At 42.8% G+C, this 6,713-nt stretch overlaps 1 pseudogene; it reads right to left on the reverse strand.

Annotated features, from left to right (window-relative positions):
* Positions 1 to 486: 486 nt before the first annotated feature.
* LOC123098414 (probable ribosome-binding factor A, chloroplastic) lies at positions 487 to 5,157 on the reverse strand (annotated as a pseudogene).
* Positions 5,158 to 6,713: the final 1,556 nt, after the last annotated feature.

The following is a 6,713-nucleotide window of genomic DNA, read 5'->3' on the forward strand; positions in this document are numbered from 1 at the left end:
CGTAGACATCCCTTTTCGGCTCTATAATGCTCGGCAACATCTGACATATGTCAACTTGTGACCTTGACTATTGGTCACTGAAAGGTCATTGTTTTTCATTTGCGACCTTTTTGTGACTAATTGAAAAGGTCGTTACTTAGAATCAGCCTGGTCCATTTCGGTGCTTTAGATGGGCCAAGCCCATTAATTCAGCCTTTTTAATATATATTTTTTCTGTTAATTTTCGCTAGCTATATGGGCCTAGCCCAATAATTCGGCCTTTTTAGTTTTGGGGATTCATGCATTTTTTTTGGCCCTCGGCCTTTTTGCAGTCCATTTCTTTTTTTGTAAGACTTTTGATTTCATTTTTTAAATTGTTCGATGCTTGTTGGGATGTCGCCTTTTTTGGCCCAATTATTTGCCCAATTTGGCCCAAGCAGACTTTAGCCCAATCACACACATACATCCAACATTATTTCATTCAAATTAGGAAAACTCCAGGTCAAATTCAAGTCAACCATCATATCACATCACATAACACATCTCCCAAGTTTACATAACACAAAAAAATCATCTCAGGAATACATTTCCTTACACAGGAATATAGCAGGAACGAAGGGAATATACAATAAGAAAATGACGAAACATCTGCTACTATCATAACAGTACAATGTACTTTTCTTTTGACGGAACAATACAATGGATTTCATTGCTCTCTCTTATGAGACATGCTCCAGCTGTCACAATTTGCCATCCTACAATGAGAGGTATATAACAACGGACTTCATGAACATTAGAGCAGCAAACGCTCAATCAACACCAAGGGCTTAATAAAGCCTCAAAATTACAGAAAGTAAATTAGGACCAGACTTTACAATTATAGTACCATAGGACAAATCCATCAATCCAGGAGGCAAAATATGAGTGAATCCAAAGAAGCAGAAAGGAATACCTATTTTGATCCAGAGGGGCTCATGAGCATGGCCATCTTCCGTAACAGGTTGGCCCTAACGCACCCTGGATCAGACGCGCTGGGAGCTTGTAGCTTGTCCTAAGTATCAAGAAAAATCAAAGCCACAGTTTAGACTTGGTGATAACGAACAGACATTGTAAATCAATAGCATATTAAGCACCAATTTTCTCGGATGCAAGAAGAAGAGGAGCAAAACGACACACAGAGGTGGGACATTTGTCGTACATCTAGATGATGTTCGCAGCAATGAAGATACATGCGGCCAGGCAAGCATGTGTGCGTGCTTCACCGGTGCATGCATCACTGTAGTAGCCAAGAAAGTAGAGTAGGCGCTGCCTCCGCCCAGGCGTGCTCTGCTGCCGCCCACATGCAGGGGCTCCTCCTGGCCCGCGCTCAGGCCATTCCAAGCCCAGGCTGTTCCACGCCTGCCCAGGTGCTACCGCCGCTACCACAGGAGCTGCTGCCGCTGGTACATGTACTGTTTTCACTGAAATTGAACATTGAAATTTAATCAATCAGGAAATTGAACACTGGAGTACAATCATTGAACAGCGAAATTGAACACTGGAGTACAATCATCGAACAGTGAAATTTACTCCAACAGTACTGAAATTTAACTGAAACTGAACAGCAGTACAGCAGGATCTTGATAGCAGTACAACAGTGAAATTGAACAGCTCAACATCAGGACAACAGTACACAAAACATAACCATGTATTCAGGCTAAGCAAATCTTGACAGCAAACAACGACAACTTCAACTCAATAACTTGGTGAGCATGGAGTAATATAAAAAATATGGCATCATAATAATTTCAGTTGTAGATGTCCCAAATCAAGCAAGCAATAAGCCAATAACAAAAAGGAAGCATCCACAATTTACAACACTAACCCTATAAAATGAATTCCTACTTCTAGTTTAGTTCAAAAAAGAAAAAGAACAACATACACTTCCAGTCTGTATAATCTGAAATTGAACACTAAAATTTAAGAATGAAAATTTGATTGAACACTGAAAGAGGTTAGCAAGTTGCTTGTTGGTTTCATCACAAGTACCAGGAGTATTTTTAAACCTACGCAAGTAATTTTTAAACCTATGCAAGTACGAGGAGTATTTCACTCCTTTCCAGTGAAAGTACTCAAATTTTTTTTGAGTAGCAAATCTAGGAGTACTGGAGAACTCCAAGTTAAATATACTCAAAGCAACCACCAAAATCTCTCAATACCAGTCACAACAAGTAATCAGAATACAGCAGCAACAATTGCAGTACCCCGATAACATTGCAGGATAGAAAGCACATAATACTGGTAGAACATATTAAGTAGAGATTCTACATGTCAGCTATTGGCATATTAAGTAGAGATTCCACATGTCAGCTACAGAGTACATCACAAGTACACAGAATACAGCAGCAACAATTGGCATATTGGCACATAATACATGTCAGCTATTGGCATATTAAGTAGAGATTCTACATGTCAGCTACGTCACAAGTACACAGAATTTAGCAACAGATTAAGAGCATGTTGTTCAGCATCACACAGATAGTAGAACAATGGTACAGGCAGCTATTGGCATAAAGTAGAGATTCTACATGAATAAATCACATAAGTAACTAGAATAGAGAAAGAAAATGTAGAAGTGGAAGCGAGGCATGAATGGTGTCCTGAGTAACTGCTGCATCGGCCGTAACAGAGGCCGAGGAACTCGCTGTGATGGGTTGCAGTATCTGTCCTGATGCAGTCTCAGCCACAGGCTCCTCCTCACACCTGAAGTGAAACACGCGGGTTGGTCAGCAGAACTACAGCAGTTTAGATTTTGGAGATGACGAATAACTCAAATTACCCTTGATATCTGATTAAAAAAATTAACCTTCTAGTATGGCCATGTTAATAGATAAAATTAACCTTTTCCCTTTTACTTTCTATGAAAAAGGTAAGAGACCACAATTCTACATGCAGCTTCTGTAGGCATAAATCAAAGAGAAATACATCTCTGTACGAGAATCACCACAAATATGAACAGAACAATTCGGTATCGCCTAGGCAAGGAATTGAAAATGCATGAGCTGATGCTATTGTATGATACAAGTATATACTCCCATAAAAGAAGTGTTGTTTAAGTACACTCTCTTCTCTTTATTCTGTCTATTAAGTATATACTCCCATAATAGATAAAAGAAGTATATACTCCCATAAAAGACTTCCAGCTACCTTTCAGTGCCTACGTACAGTGCTTTGCAGTCAGGTTTAGGACTAGCACAGTGAAAACAAAACTATCTCCTTGTTGTACTTGTTATGTTAAACCATCGAAATCAATCTGGTGTGACACATGTGGGTTATGCTATCCATGACACGAGGACTGCACTTGTTAATATCGACTGCAGTAACGAGCGACTATTCAATGCTACGATTCAACCACGGAGTAAACTCAAATGATCGTGGAAGAAGAGCTCACCTCGTTGAAGGCGAGGATCTGGCCATTGCTCTTCTTCACGCATTCTCGAGAGGCTTCCGAATTTGAATCATGTCCTCACCCGCACCCGCCGCTGGATCTGCTTCGCCACCATCCGCACCCGCCGCTCCTTGGCCATGCACCGCACCACGCGCAGCGACGTCGACGGCCACGGCAGCCGCCGCACGGAGACGGGCGCCGCGGCGGCGAGGGCGCGCGGCAGCGGCGGTAACACCAGCGGCCGGCACGGGAACATCCTTCTCTCTGCTCCCTTTGCTCCTTTAGTTTGTCCAGTATAGTAAGAATCTGCAGAGGTGAATCGGTTAGACAAAGATCTTCCTGGTACATATGAGAAAAATGTGAAAAATGTTCTATGTGATGATTCTTTGTGGTAATAATATAGATCCTACAACAGATTAAAATGTCCATTCTACAGACTCTGAGCTATACGAAACCTGAAGCATTTCCAACTTTTGAGCTACTTTCCATTCTACAGAGAAGTACAGATCTAATATATTATCGACAAAACATATACATCGATTCTTATCCATATAACAAGGAAATGATGACTCTAGTTTTCACATTATAGTTAACTGCAAATACAGTACAAAATGTAAACAGAGAAGCAAGTGTCTGCCAAGTACAGCATGCGAATTGCAAGGGAAGAGAAAAGATCAGTTAAGATAAGTATTTTACAACAAGCGCAGAAGACAGTATTGTGGATCATGTATCAAATATATGTTCAGGCAAACGAATTTAAAGAAACATGGTGTCGATAACTCTGCTCTGCAGCAGCAACGATGGTAGTAGTAACAAATACTAGCAGGCAATACTGAATAAGGTCTGACCATGAACTAGTGAAAAATGAAAAAGGGGTGAAAGCTCGTGGTGATGGTGCAGCTAGATGAGTATGTTTTTGGCAACAGAGGAACAAACATTGCACTTCGTAACACGCCAATGTCTGACAAAAACAGAATCAAGCATACCCTGCTTCCGCGCTGCATGGACTCGTCTTCGATGAACCGTATCTCGGGCGTGAGGCGCAGCTTCATCCGCTTGCCAATCTGGCTCCTGACGTACTTGGTCTAGTCCTTGAGCCCGGCCATGGCCACCTTCTTCCCCCTCTCGTCCCCGAACACGGACACATACACCTTGCACACCTGCAGACACAGACCGGAGCAGAGACAAGGAACTCAGCATCCCAGATTGCAGCGCAGCTGCATCGTTTCGAGGGAGGGCCCGGGCGTGACCTGGAGGTCGTTGGAGAGCTCGAGGTCGGCGACGGTGGTGAGGGAGGAGAGGTAGTGGTCGGCGCCGAGGGCGGCCTCGGGGAGGACGGCGCGCTGCATGACGGGGTCGCGGGTCAACATGTCCGCCAGCTCCCGCTGGATCTGCTTCGCCACCATCCGCACCCGCCGCTCCTTGGCCATGCACCGCACCACGCGCAGCAACGTCGATGGCCATGGCAGCCGCCGCACGGAGACGTGCGGCGCGGCGGCGAGGGCCCGCGGTAGCGGCGGGGACACCAGCGGCCGGCACGGGAACATCCTCGCTGGCTTCATGGTGGTGGGGGATTTTGCGCCGCGGTGAGGCCGTCGACCGTCGCTGTGGGGAGTGGGAAGGGGAGGGGCGAGAGGAGGAGGGCGTGGGGAACGGCGACGAGCTCCGCCGGAGGGATCTGGATCGGGGGAGAGGAGTGGGGGCGGGGAGGGATCTGGATTGGCTAGGGTTCACGCGCGTGTGTGAGAGAGATATGCTGCAGTGGGTTGGATGGACGGATGGGTGGATGTATGGGTGGATGGATGGATGGATGTTTGCCACGTCATCGATCCATGCCACAACGGATTCCACCAATCAGAATTCGTCTTATGTTTCTCTTGTAGTTTTTATCCTTTTATTTAGGGCAAACATTCAACATAGTAACCACTTATAGTTTGTTAAAAAGAAATAATATTGTGCACATGTGTGTATCTTGTGATGACAAACAATGTTGATCTGGGGAGTTTTCATTTTCGTTCCACAAAATACCCGTTTTCCATTTTTCGAGTGCCCAAAAGGAGGTTTTTTTTTAAGAACCTACCAAATAATTGTTGCAAAATTGGACCAAATCATTTTTTTTAAATACTAGGCCATATTTAATGCACAATTGACCAAATGGTTGGGTGTAAAAAGTTCTGATCCACCTCTCGTGAAAAAGACAAATTTTCGCCGATTCAGGTGGAAGCGGGTCAAATTTGAACTATAGCTGCCTTATAGTTTGCTCTTTATTTTTTCCAAAAATCATTTATAGGTACATAAGTATCTATTTAATCAGAAAAACACCAAAAAAAATCCAAGATTCAACCACTAGCTAGGAACGGTCATTCCCGCCGTTTTGACCGCATTTTGAAACGGGCATAAAAATTCAAAAAAAATCAAATAATTGGGAAACCTTCGCATTGTGTCATTATATGTGGCCAAGTTCCCATAAAGAATAATAAACTTGTAATACGGCAATTATTTTAAAAAAGTGTTCTCAGAAACGAGCTATCACGTGTGGAGAAAGCCAAATGATCAATCTTATGGTCACACTCATGGCATAGTTTGTTCAAATGATCTCATATTGTGCACAAGGGTGCATATTGGAATGGCAAACAATGTTGCCTAAGGAAGTTTTCATTTTCTTTGGACGAAAAAACCATTTTCCATTTTTCGAGTACCCAAAAGGAGGTTTTTTTGTGAAGGACCTCCCAAATAATTGTTGCAAAATTGGACCAAATCATTTTTCTAAAATACTAGGCCATATTTAATGCACAACTGACCAAATGGTTGGGTGTAAAAAAATTTGATCCACCACTCGTGAAAAAGACAAATTTCCACCGATTTAGTTAGAAGCGGGTCAAATTTGAACTGTAGCTGCCTTGTAGTTTGCTCTTTATTTTTTTCCAAAAATCATTTCTAGGTACATAAGTATCTATTTAATCAGATAAACACCAAAAAAATTCCAAGATTCAACCACTAGCTAGGAACGGTCATTCCCGCCGTTTTGACCGCAATTTGAAACGGGCATAAAAAATTCAAAAAAATCAAATAATTGGGAAACCTTCGCATTGTGTCATTATATATGGCCAAGTTCCCAGGAAAAATAACAAACTTGTAATACGGCAATTATTTTAAAAAAGTGTTCTCAAAAACGAGCTATCACGTGTGGAGATCAATGGCTTTCAAGCCAAATGATCAATCTTATGGCCACATTCATGGCATAGTTTGTTCAAATGATCTCATATTGTGCACAAGGGTGCATATTGGAATGGCAAACAATGTTTCC

This window comes from Triticum aestivum, chromosome 4D, assembly GCF_018294505.1.
Source record: "Triticum aestivum cultivar Chinese Spring chromosome 4D, IWGSC CS RefSeq v2.1, whole genome shotgun sequence".
NCBI classification, from domain to species: domain Eukaryota; kingdom Viridiplantae; phylum Streptophyta; class Magnoliopsida; order Poales; family Poaceae; genus Triticum; species Triticum aestivum.